Here is a 13,658-nt window from a genome sequence, read left to right as displayed (position 1 = left end):
TGAGAGATGGCACAACAAAGCCCTCTTGTTTCTTTTCACCTCCTATAATTGTTTCGCTCAAAATATTATGTCAATAATATGCAAATTGGAATAATCATAATCATAATCACAATAACTTTTCCTCTCTTTGTCATTCTCCTACATCTTCTGACTACCAGAGGTTCATCATAGAAGTCAATGCTGTTACTCAAGCAGGAATCAGGGTAGATTGGTAGATTCTTGGTGACAGTCATGCAGGGCCCTGAATCTGATAAGTTTCTGAGCTGAATAGTGGATTTCATTCGAGGCATCTGTCCACTGCAATTTGAAAAACTGTGATACCCCCTCCCCACCTTCTGATTATTGTACTTAGCTGCTACAAGTATAGTCCTGGAGGAATCAGGTCATACAATAGTTCCCGAGCAATCCCATATAATCCTGTAAACATTTCTTTAAGGATTGCTGAGAGTTTCAACATGGGGACATGGGAAGATTTTGTGTTCAAAGAATGTGGGGCTCCAAAGCACTCTAGGATGAAGATCAAAGTGTTACAGGTATTGTTTTTGTTTTCAACATCTCTGATAACTTTTATGACCAATTTGCATAATTTAGATTGCATTGTTCCTATTTGGGATTACACTGGGGGGAATGTGTTTTTGCAATAAAGTGAAGACGAAGATGATGATACAAAAGACTTGTTTTGAAAACTTAAATGCCTTTCCAATAATTATATAAAGAGCAAAATCGGAGCCATTTTGCATTATTGTAATTAATTTCCAGCGATGCTTGATGTATGGTAAGTGCAATAGCAAGTAAATTGGACAGAAGCCTCCGTTATGGGAGAGAAAGGAGGTTGTGAAAGGCTGCTGACTAATACAGCACTGACCTGAAAGCAAATCCTTACATTCATGCTGGACTGGCTGTTGCCATGGCAACCATTGTTATTAGTAACTGAAAATGTATTGCTGTTAAGAGTGGCAGCATTTTTCCCCCTCTCTCTCAATTTAAATTGAGCTGTTGGATACTCTACTCATGAAGATCAAGTACTCAGATCACAGCTATGCAAATACTGTACACCTGCATTTTTCAGAAAGAAATCTTAGGGCTTACCCAGAAAATTAGTGAATACTTATCCCAAGACATTTATTTTTGAAGAGCAAATCCCAGAAGCCCCCGTTTCAATATGATGCCACAAGCTCCAGTCCAAAGTGGAAGAGGGGGAGGAAGTACAGGGGATAACCAGTAACTAGACTTCAAGAGATCCTTTTATATAATATGGACTCAAATAAAACATGCCCCATCCCTCTCCTGAGAGGGAAAGTACAAATAAATCCAACAGTTTTGATTCTGGACTCTTAGAAATTTGGATGACTTAATATCCTTGCCAAATGTTGCTGGGTGAACTGTAATTTTCTCACCATACTTTAAAATCCAGACTCTTCACAGAGAAATTATTTTCAGCTGACAAATCTTGTTTCTCTTTCTCCGTTGGAATCTTCCTTCAGGACCTTTTAATTTGGGTGCCCCTCCTTCAGGTCTCTTTCTCAACAGTGGTTTGCTAGCTTCCCCACTCTCCACTCCCCAGTCCCCATTCCTTAATTGTAAAAAGCTAATACCATATGGTGAAGAATGAGGAAGGAAGTGAGGCAATGGCTGCCTCTGAGTTTTTGTACTCTCCCCTTATTTGGATGGCAGGACCAAGGAGGCGAATTATTCCTGGAAGCCATGCATGATCCTTAGACGTAGGAGTCAGAAGTCAGGCAAGCCAGGACTTGTAGAAGAGGTCCAAGTAATATTGAATGTTTAGTAACCAAGAGTTTCATTCTGAGGCCAAAGACAAACCTATGACCAGGGATTAGCCATGTTTCACCTAGAGCTGCTAGAATGGGTCACTGAAGAATCAGTCCAAAGACAAAAAGGAAAGCCACCAGCCATGAGTTCAACACACTATAGCACTCTATACTGGCTTCCCAGACCAAACATGTTATAATTTGACATGATAAACTTTCTCCTTTATTTGTTTTATTGAACATATTCTACATTGTAAGTGGCTGGAGAGAAATCAAGGCCAAAATCAGCTAGAATAGATTAGAATTAAGTTGCTTGCTGCCTTTGCATTATAAAGAACATTGTGGTCGACATGATTTGAAAACATGAGAGAGTAAAATAATCACTGGGTTGGCTAGATCACAAGAGTTGTGAGGATTATCATAGTAAAAGGAAATTCATGAAACATGGTTTGGCATGAGGGAGCTGCCATCTACGTGAGCTTTCTTGAATGGCTTCTCTGGAGCCTACAATCCTCAGTGAATTATGAAGATCACTTTCTAGTCCTCTCACTGTCTTTTTGACTTTGCTGGGAAAGTACTAAGAAAGCAGCAGCATCCTTCACAAAGGTATGTAGAGGCTCAGAGGACAAAGAAGGAGCTCCTTGCTTCAAATATTGCAATAAGATATTTGATGTTACAGATATTCTCGGGCACTTGGGGGCTTGTTTTCTCTTCTATCCCTTGGCCTCCATGTAAATATTTCTTCCAGGAAAAATGGTGAAAGCTGAACAAATGTTACTGGGTCCAGTCTGGTTTTTATTTTATATTTTTATTTAATGCTATCTCTCATTTCCTGGATCATGGATAGTTTGTTGTGTATATATGAATGTTTTAATCTTCTTTTTTATAATTTTATCTTAAAAAAACATTTTATTGCACGTAATGATAATGTGTCCTATAGACAGTGGTCTCAGGAGCAAACTACATGTCCTTAAAAATGGTTCTTATATCATATCCAGCTAGAATATTTGCTATTGTAAGCTTTATGGTACACATACAAAGACCTAAAACATAGATTACTCCAGCTATGCATTGGACATTCCAGTTCCCAGTCAATTTCAAGGTGGAAAGACTACAATTACTGTTTGTCACTCAATATACATTTGAATACTTTACAGTACAGTGAAAAAATGTAATAGATTATTTTTCAGATTATGTTATTTGAAATAAGAGGGAGAAATGTGATTTCTCAAACACTGATAATCAGAAAGTAGTTTTAATATGGCAGGCCTGTTTTTATTACGTTAAAAAAAGTCAATATAGAGCACACTGTAAATGATACATAATACTTGGATGACTACTTATAATGTTTACAGCAATGACTTCCAGTTATTGGAAAAGAAATCTATGAAATGCTGCTTGTACAATGATTATGAAATTGGTGGTCATGTTTTAGAAGTAATTAATCATACTGTGAGCTGTCAACTGGATAAAGATTAGGTGGTGGTTTAATGGGCGGCCTAAAATATACTTTAAGTCCAGAAGAAAATTAAACTTATTAATATTCATTCATAGTAAATTAATACTAGTGAGCTTTGGAAATGAATACAGTATCTTAATCATGAAAGTAATAGCTGGAAAGCAAAGGATGTAACACTTCTAATCCATTCAAAATATCCAAATATTAATTCAAGCTTTATAATTTTAAATAAAAACTGACTTAAACATATTGCATTCAGCAAAATATACTGCTATGCTAGCCAGATAAACCTGACAAGGTACCTTTTCAACTGAGAATGGTGATCATTCCAAAACAATCACATAAATGGGTACAGAGAAGTCCAACTTCATTCATGCAGTCCACATCTCACCACCCTAAAACAATTTTGTATCTTTTTTATTTTGGATATTGTGGGTTGTTCTGAATGCAATTTCTTTCAGAAAAAGTATTATATACAATAACAGCTAACCATTCTCTTTATTTGCAATTTTTAGCAATGAATCTCAAAACAGCACTGCCAAAGAGGAAGGTAAACACATTTAAAAGCGATCTCAATGCTTTTGAAAATTCCATGCAGTTTTCATGGCAACAGTGAGTTGCCGCTACCATCTTCCCAGATGTTTTTCAACTTCCCAGTCTAGCCTACAACCCTGGAATTCACTGGTAGTCTCCATTCAAGAACTGACCAAGCCTGATGTTGCTTAGTTTCTGAGACCATACAAGATCAGCTAGGCTTACTATCTGAACAGGATATTTTCTAAGTGTTTTGATATCAGTCCAGACAGCAGGTGTTTATTGGCCATGAAATGTTGATAGGTGGATAGAAACAAGGTTAGCAAATTAGGGAGAAGAACTGAATGGAATAGCTGGAATTGAGTGCAGAAGTCTACTGTAAACTACATTTTATTGCAGATCCACTTGTGTAATGTTTTATGCTAGACACTATAAGCTATACTCTTCACCCATATTCTCAAGACATATCAATCTGAATTTATGAATTGGCCTTTTAACTGGTGGTTTCTTGGTAAACGCAAAAAATTGCACTACACACTGGAGAAGTTAAACAAATACTAACATATACAAGAGCCCAGCCCAGCTTTACAGTAGTTGATAGAACCTTAAGATGATCTTTCCACTGTATTTACAGACTTCCATAATGCAGTTGCATATTCAGATAGCAAATAAGTTAAATCAGCATTTAGATTCTGAAATTACATCCTTAACACCTCACATTTAATATCTATTTGGAAAAAGACCTTTGGGTGCTTAATTGACACTTTCTGAAATAATTATAACTTACTGGCTAGCTAGTTACCAATTCATATACTTATTTAATATCAATTAGCACATTCCGTAATTTGAAACCTAATTAGCCTGCTATAGCTATTTTATCAAATGGCAATTAAATGCTTGAAATTTCTTACAAATTGCTGAATGAAGTTAATTAATTATCCATTTGCTTAAGTAATTTTTTACTTAATTACATCACAAAGTAATTTTGGCTACACATATTAGACCTTTCAATAAATGGCGCTTTATCAATCAATTGGCATCTAATGAACCATTATTCATTTTCTGTCTCTGAATGAGCTATCCCATTGCTATTTCTCCTTAGTTTCTCATTACAATTGAACTGTGGAGTTGACATTGTTCCCATGCATGGCCTGAAGTCTATTCATATCTTAAACATTTCTCTGGACTTTGTTACTTTGGTATTGCTTTTATTTCCTTCCTTTCAATAGGAATACTTGGATAAATGGCTGTTGTTTGTTGAACTTAATTGAATCAATTGGTATGACAAAGAGTGTATATTTTCACTGCAATACCTAATCTCTATTTTTCCAAAAGATACAGCAGTACAGCACTGAATGCAGTGTTGAAGTCATCTAGTCTGACTTCGGTCTCCATTCAGGCTCTGCCGTGCAATATTTATCTACAGCATCCCTGATATATGGGTCCCCAACTTCTGCATAAAAACCCAATGGTAAGGCAGCACAGGGTCAGGAATGCCTTGGACAAGTACTCAGTCAAGCGTTGCTTCAAGGCACTCCATTCCTTTCCTGCTCTTGTGCCTCAAGGGTTGATGGGTCTGAAAGTCTCCTTCAGACTTGCCAGCTGAATGTGCAGAAGCTGGGGAGAGCAACAAGCAGCAAAGCAAGGGGGTGAGGAAGGAGTGGGCCAAGCCAGTGTGTTTGACTCCAACCTCTCCATGTGGACTGAGAATACCTGCAGAAAAAATTGACCCCAGCATCTTTGTCTGTAAATATGTTGCTTACATGTCTCCACTTCTGGTCTGCACCTCGGCAAACTTGCCAGAGCAAGAAGGAACATTCTTTATTTCCCCAGACATCTGTGGGGCCTGGCTGCTGCTTTGCTTACTGAGGAAGGTCCAGGTCACTGCATGGGGCTTGACAACTGCATTTTTTACACAGAATGAAGCAAGAAACCTGAACAAATGCCATTGTGCTGACAGAATGAAAGGGCTGCTCACTCTGTTTTCAATTTTGACAGAATGAAGAAAAGCTTTTGACAAAATCCATTCTACCTTGGGAATGAAGTTATTTATTTGACTAAATACATTGTCTCACTCAGGATTTTTTGTTTGTTTGTTTTAAATCAGGCTCACTTGCCAGTGCTGGTGTCATGTTCACCGATTCAATGTAGTTTATACATCGTAACGTTTCACATGCCATGGCGCTGACACGTGTTTCTGTTTGGGAGGGAGCTGCTATGAGACCTTGTACCAAGCTCTGTATGTGAAATCAGTACAATGGAATGTGTTTGGGTTATTTTCTCTGCTCAAGGACTTTTCCCGCAGACCTTCAGAAACCGTTAGGAGCACCTGGGATTGTGAACTTGAGAAGATTCTACAGGGGGAGAGATTTCATTTGCACTGAGGGTTTTTAGTTTGAATCTGGTGCACTTTCATCATTCTCAGCTTTCTCTGTGATCCTGCTTACTATTCTTTAATAAATCAGATATCTTTGAATTCCTACTCATGAGTCTGATGGTATTTTAGAATAGGCAACCATTACAGCTGGGTAACCAGACTTAGGGTTCTTACTCCAACTGGATGCTGATATCAGCCTTGCATATTCTGCTTAGGCTCTGAAAGTAGTAGCTTTTACCCCACCTGCTCAGTGATGTTCAGGAAGTGTTTGAACTGGTCAAGGTCTTGTGTGAGGCAGGGTGTTCAAAGCCATGAGATATTGACTTATCAATCAAATGCATCAGATGCATTTGATTGATAAATAAATAAATGCATAATCAGAAAGAACAAAAACTGAAACATAAAGTCAAAGGAGAAGCTGTGTCAGGTGACTTATGTCCCTGTTTACAGATGGTAACTGTTGGTGGGCTATACCATGGCCCCTGTTCCTCTTTAAACAAGACTCATGCCAGACAGTCCTTCAAATAGATAGGACATAGAATAAATAGCTTTACAAACATTGTTGAATTACAACTCCCAACATGCCTTACTGTTAGTGTCTGGAAGCTGTAGTTCAGCAGCAAATGAGAACTCAGAGTGGCATCTACAACAAGTGATGACATTTCATAATGATGTGACATGTCATGTACACAGGTACATGACATCACCCCCCCTCGCCCTTTAAACCCTGTATTATGTATGCAGGTGGGGTTAACAAAATTCTCTTGGAGGTTTGATGAATGGTTTCTGTTCATTTTAAAATGTGTTAAGTCCTATTTTAGGGTTTATACTGAAGTTTTCAGATGCTGCTGAAATGGGATTTGTGGAGCCCATGTATTATGGTAATAATTTCTAGTCTTTTAAGTTCAATAGAATTATAAAGCAGACTGAGAGTGGAGAAAGTTCATTTAGAGCAAAGCATGAGACCGTATCTCCGATTTCTTTAAAAAGATAATCTTTTCTTATAATATGAATCATATATCAGGTGTTTAGATGGTCTTAAGAGGAAATAGGTATGTAGCCTGATCATCTGTGACCTCTTGAAGTCTCTGTGACAATTAACCTAGAAACTCTGTATCCATAGCAATTTTTGATCCTGATATATTCAATATCATATATTCTGTTGAATGAAAATTCATGTGCTGCCAACTTCTCCACTTTTGTGCAGATATATATTTCTTTGATTTTCTTTATACGTGAGCAACATATACATTTAAGGGGTGAATGTTGTGGTCTAACCTGTTACTAAGTGAAGTTTATATTGGTCTACATTATAATACTCAGTCCTCTTCCCACACACCTTATGTGGACACCATATTACTAAGCTCTGACTCACTTCCTGTATTGTCTGAAAATTGAATACAAAGATTTGCAGAAAAATGACTGCTAGACCAAATCTGGCAGGCATAAAAAGTTTCAACAGCATATCTTTCTTTTGAAGTACATAGGAGAAAGTGAAACTATAATAGTTATTTCAAGAGAGATTAAGTTAAAAGAGATATTTCAGGAGAGATTAAGAAATCTCTTAAGTGTAATTTCAGTTCATTAAAAATTGGGGTAAAACAGATTAATTGGATCCCCCTTCTCTAAATATAATATAAATCTATTAAAATGATCATTAAAATATTTCAAATTACTGTTAAAAGTATAAATTAATGCATTTATAACAATGTAGCTTTGATGAGGCTTTTATGTATCAACTGCATATTTATTTAAAACTGGAACAGAAAGCTTAAAAAACATGGAAACCAAACCCATGAAAAAAAGGAATGACAAAGTACAGGAAAGTACAGATGGAATCCATGACCTAGCTGGTTTTATTTTTTATTTTTAAATCACACACACAAATGTAAACACTCTGCCATGCAGTTTTATAGGAATTTAATGTCATCACTTATTTCTAAACTGCCCCCTCTCCCTGTGTTTTTCTACTGTATTTTCTATCCTCTTTCTTTCTGCAGAAAATATGAAAAAATATGGCATACTGTATGTCTATAATATCCTTTGATTGACAGGATTATTGACAGCATTTATTTGTGTTATTTAATTTTTTGATATTCAGAAGATAGTGAAGAGACAGGGTATCACATCTGACTCTGTCCTTGATCTCTAGTGTTCATGAAGATCTGCAGGGGAAATGTAATGACTCAAGGGTTTGTATCACTATCACTCCTGCATAATCAGAGCCTCTTGTTTACATTCCCTATTGGTAAAAGGAAATTCGGGCCTGACCGGGTATGACAGTGCATATATCTACATCCCCTTTCCATGCTTTAAATATCTAACCAGAGGAATGCTTCCAAATTTACTTGGCAGGGAGGTAACTCTGAACTTAAAGAACCTCCCAAAAGGGGATGGGGAGGATAGACAAAATTCCTGGGGAATGAACAATTTCCACATCTTATCAACCTAGAACTGCCAACCAGTCTGGTGTTTTTTCACTCTCTAATAAAGGTGGGCATGAGATATAGATGTATGTATGTACTGTATGTATATTTGTTGTTTATTCGTTTAGTCACTTCCGACTCTTTGTGACTTCATGGACCAGCCCACGCCAGAGCTTCCTGTCGGTCGTCAACACCCCCAGCTCCCCCAGGGACCAGTCCGTCACCTCTAGAATATCATCCATCCACCTTGCCCTTGGTTGGCCCCTCTTCCTTTTGCCCTCCACTCTCCCTAGCATCAGCATCTTCTCCAGGGTGTCCTGTCTTCTCATTATGTGGCAAAGTATTTCAGTTTGGCCTTTAATATCATTCCCTCAAGTGAGCAGTCCGGCTTTATTTCCTGGAGGATGGACTGGTTTGATCTTCTTGCAGTCCAAGGCACTCTCAGAATTTTCCTCCAACACCACAGTTCAAAAGCATCGATCTTCCTTCGCTCAGCCTTCCTTATGGTCCAGCTCTCGCAGCCATATGTTACTACGGGGAACACCATTGCTTTAACTATGCGGACCTTTGTTGTCAGTGTGATGTCTCTGCTCTTCACTATTTTATTGAGATTGGTCATTGCTCTTCTCCCAAGGATTAAGCGTCTTCTGATTTTCTGACTGCAGTCAGCATCTGCAGTCATCTTTGCACCTAGAAATACAAAGTCTTTCACTGCTTCTACATTTTCTCCCTCTATTTGCCAGTTATCAATCAAGCTGGTTGCCATAATCTTGGCTTTTTTTAGGTTTAGCTACAAGCCAGCTTTTGCACTTTCTTCTTTCACCTTCATCATAAGGCTCCTCAGTTCCTCTTCGCTTTCAGCCATCAAAGTGGTATCATCTGCATATCTGAGATTGTTAATGTTTCTTCCAGCAATTTTAACTCCAGCCTTGGATTCCTCAAGCCCAGCTTGTCACATGATGTGTTCTGCGTAAGAGTTGAATGGGTAGGGTGAGAGTATACAACCCTGCCGTACTCCTTTCCCAATCTTAAACCAGTCCGTTGTTCCGTGGTCTGTTCTTACTGTTGCTACTTGGTCGTTATACAGATTCTTCAGGAGGCATACAAGATGACTTGGTATCCCCATACCGCTAAGAACTTGCCACAATTAGTTATGGTCCACACAGTCAAAGGCGTTAGAATAGTCAATAAAAGAGAAATAGATGTTTTTCTGAAACTCCCTGGCTTTTTCCATTACCCAGCGGATATTGGCAATTTGGTCCGTAGTTCCTCTGCCTTTTCTAAACCCAGCTTGTACATCTGGCAATTCTCGCTCCATGAATTGCTGAAGTCTACCTTGCAGGATCTTGAGCATTACCTTACTGGCATGTGAAATGAGTGCCACTGTTTGATAGTTTGAACATTCTTTAGTGTTCCCCTTTTTTGGTATGGGGATATAAGTTGATTTTTTCCAGTCTGATGGCCATTCTTGTGTTTTCCAAATTTGCTGGCATATAGCATGCATTACCTTGACAGCATCATCTTGCAAGATTTTGAACAGTTCAGCTGGGATGCCGTCATCTCCTGCTGCCTTGTTATTAGCAATGCTTCTTAAGCCCCATTCAACCTCACTCTTCAGGATGTCTGGCTCTAGCTCACTGACCACACCGTCAAAGCTATCTCCGATATTGTTATCCTTCCTATACAGGTCTTCTGTATATTCTTGCCACCTTTTCTTGATCTCCTCTTCTGTTAGGTCCTTGACATCTTTGTTTTTGATCATACCATTTTTTCCTGGAATTTACCTCCAATGTTTCTAATTTTCTGGAAGGGGTCTCCTGTCCTTCCTATTCTATTGTCTTCTTCCACTTCCGCGCATCGCTTGTTTAAAAATAATTCCTTATCTCTTCTGGCTAACCTCTGGAATTTTGCATTTAATTGGGCATATCTCCCCCTATCACTGTTACCTTTTGCTTTCCTTCTTTCTTGGGCTACTTCTAGTGTCTCAGCAGACAGCCATTTTGCCTTCTTGGTTTTCTCTTTCTTTGGGATGTATTTTGTTGCTGCCTCCTGAACAATGTTGTGAACTTCTGTCCGAAGTTCTTCTGGGACCCTATCTACTAAGTCCAGTCCCTTAAATCGATTCTTCACCTCCACTGCATATTCCTTAGGGATATTAGTGAGCTCATATCTAGCTGATCTGTGGGTCTTCCCTAATCTCTTTAGTCTGATCCTGAATTGTGCAAGAAGAAGTTCGTGATCGGAACTACCGTCCGCTCCAGGTCTTGTTTTTACCGACTGTATAGATGTCCGCCACCTTTGGCTGCAAAGGATGTAGTCAATCTGATTTCGGTGTTGTCCAACTGGTGAAGTCCATGTATAAAGCTGTCTCTTAGGTTGTTGGAAGAGAGTGTTTGTTATGCAGAGTGAATTGTCTTGGCAAAATTCTATCAGCCTATGTCCTGCTTTGTTTTATTCTCCCAGGCCATGCTTACCTGTAATTCCAGGTGTCATTTGACTGCCCACCTTAGCATTCCAGTCTCCTGTGATGAAAATAACATCTCTTTTAAGCGTGTTGTCCAGTAGGTGCTGCAGATCCTCATAGAACTGCTCTACTTCAGCTTCTTCAGCATCTGTGGTTGGGGCGTATATTTGGATCACTGTGATTTTAGATGGCTTGCCCTGAATTTGAATTGAGATCATTCTATCATTTTTTGGATCGTATCCAAGCACTGCTTTAGCCACTTTACTATTAATTATGAAGGCTACTCCATTTCTTCTGTGGTCCTCTTGTCCACGGTAGTAGATCTGGTGGTCATTTGATGTGAAGTGGCCCATTCCAGTCCATTTCAGTTCATTGATGCCCAAAATGTCTATCTTTAATCTTGACATCTCACCAATAACCACATCCAATTTGCCCTGGCTCATAGATCTTACATTCCAGGTTCCAATGGTGTGCTGATCCTTAGAACATCGGATTCGCCGTTCACCACCAGCACCGTTGGCCGCTAGCCATCCTTTTGGCTTTGAGCTAGCTGTGTCATCACGTCTGGGACTAGTTCAACTCATCCTCTGTTCCTCCCCAGTAGCATTTTGATCATCTTCCGACCTGGGGGTCTCGTCTTCTGATGGTATACCGACGTCTCTGGTTGTACTGATCCATTTAGTTTTCATGGCAAGAATACTGGGGTGGGTTGCCATTACCTTCCCCAGGGATCGCATTTAGTCTGACCTCTCTGTCATGACCTTCCCGTCTTGGGTGGCCCTTCACGGTTTAGCTCATGGCATCATTGAGATGCTCAAGCTCCAGCACCATGACAAGGTAACAATCCTTTGCTGAAGACTGTATGTATATAAGCAGGGTGTATTCTATGTCTCTACCACAATCCAAGAAAAGATGAATGTCACCCCTGTGAGGTAGTCAGACAGGAAACACGCCCAGATGAACTAGTTCTACTTTATTGTAAGGTTACAGTGACACAATCTTCCAAGTCTGAAAGTACTTCTCTCCCCAGTTGCCTTTACAACCCAAGAAGCCAGGGAGGGTCCCTTCTGAGACATTCGCAACGCCCACATTCCTTCTGCGGACTCAGCTCCCTCCTATCTGACCGTTTCCCTGGCCGTGGCTCTTCCTTGTTCTTTCCTGTCTCCCAAGGTCATTCCCACAAACCATTACATATAAGGAAAGGCTCCCCTCCCCGTCATTACATCCCCCAACTGTTTACATTAATTGCTTATAAAAGAAGACACCCCATTTATAAATTTAATTGATCTCCGATCTTGGTATGGAACCATTCTATCACACACACTGAAACAAAAAGTATGCCTGCAAACCCACACATACTCCTCTCCCTCCTAGCAAAAACACATGAGAGGGGGAAAAGAAAAGGGACAGAGATGGCATGAGGGGAAGGGGTAGCTGCGTAGGGAAGGGAAGAGAAACAACTCTACTTAAGCATTAAAAAAAAAAAAGTTAAGATTCTCCAGGCAAGCAACGGCAAATGTTCAGGCTAACCTTCAAAGCACCTGCTCTTTTCAGCAATGGTGACCACAGCCCTTTGTCTTCAACATCTTCTATCTGCATCAGGGAATAGAAGGAGATCCATCAGTACTGCATTTGTGGACACTGGATTTGTATTAAGTTCATCCAAGTCACTTTTGTTAGCTATCAGTGTTCTCTTAAATATAGTAACCGAAAATATACATATACATATACATATTATTTAAATAGAAAACTGTGTTAAATTTTTAATATTAAACTAGTTTATGTGAAAAACTATTAAAAATGAACTTATAACTTTAAAAATACATATGTGATCCTGGAAAGGATGGGAAGAAATAATGCAGTTTACCTGTTTCCTTCTCTAGGCCCCTGCAGTCCCTGAAAATCAGTTTCTCAGGGTTGGGAAACTCTTGGGAATGGTTGGATGTTTATATCCACAGATTGCACAGGATGCTGTAGATCTTGATGATCTGGCAGAACAGTTTCCTTCTGCTTTATCTGAATAATAGAACAGTTTGTAGTGTAAAGTACACACATCTAAACTTACAATAATACTGTTGCTGGCAATATATTTTTTTATATATCACAACTCATGCAAGAATCCCAAATGAATATGGCCACACTATTACATATTACAGATGAATTCACTGATTGAGTTTGTAGTGAAGTTCTTCAACAAGGTCTTTTTTTAAAAAAAAGCTGACACTTTACGCTCAGTACCCCTCAATTACTAGATAGATGTTTGAAAAGAAGTGGAAATATTCAACCCAAAGCCATGTTTGCATGGTTAAAATACTTAAAAATGAAGGAATATACATCCTGCAAATAGTTAACATAAGGGGATGTTTTACTGACACAGAAGGAAATTGTATTTATCCTGTTTTCCTTATGGAGTTGCTGAGATGGTTGCCTCTTCCTCTTCTAAAAACATTATTTGTTATAACCTGTTGTTAATTTCTTGTTATATCAAGAATTAAAAGCACCAGATCTGAGAAAAAATTACTAATAGAAACCAAGGCCCAGGCTATTGGAAACACAGTTTTGCCTTGTATTACTAATACTTTCCTAATAGAAACCTGCTATATAGTTATGTAGTTATGTGCCATATTAA

This window comes from Candoia aspera, chromosome 3 (genome assembly GCF_035149785.1).
Source record: "Candoia aspera isolate rCanAsp1 chromosome 3, rCanAsp1.hap2, whole genome shotgun sequence".
NCBI classification, from domain to species: domain Eukaryota; kingdom Metazoa; phylum Chordata; class Lepidosauria; order Squamata; family Boidae; genus Candoia; species Candoia aspera.
Note: the sequence above shows the minus strand (reverse complement) of the source record.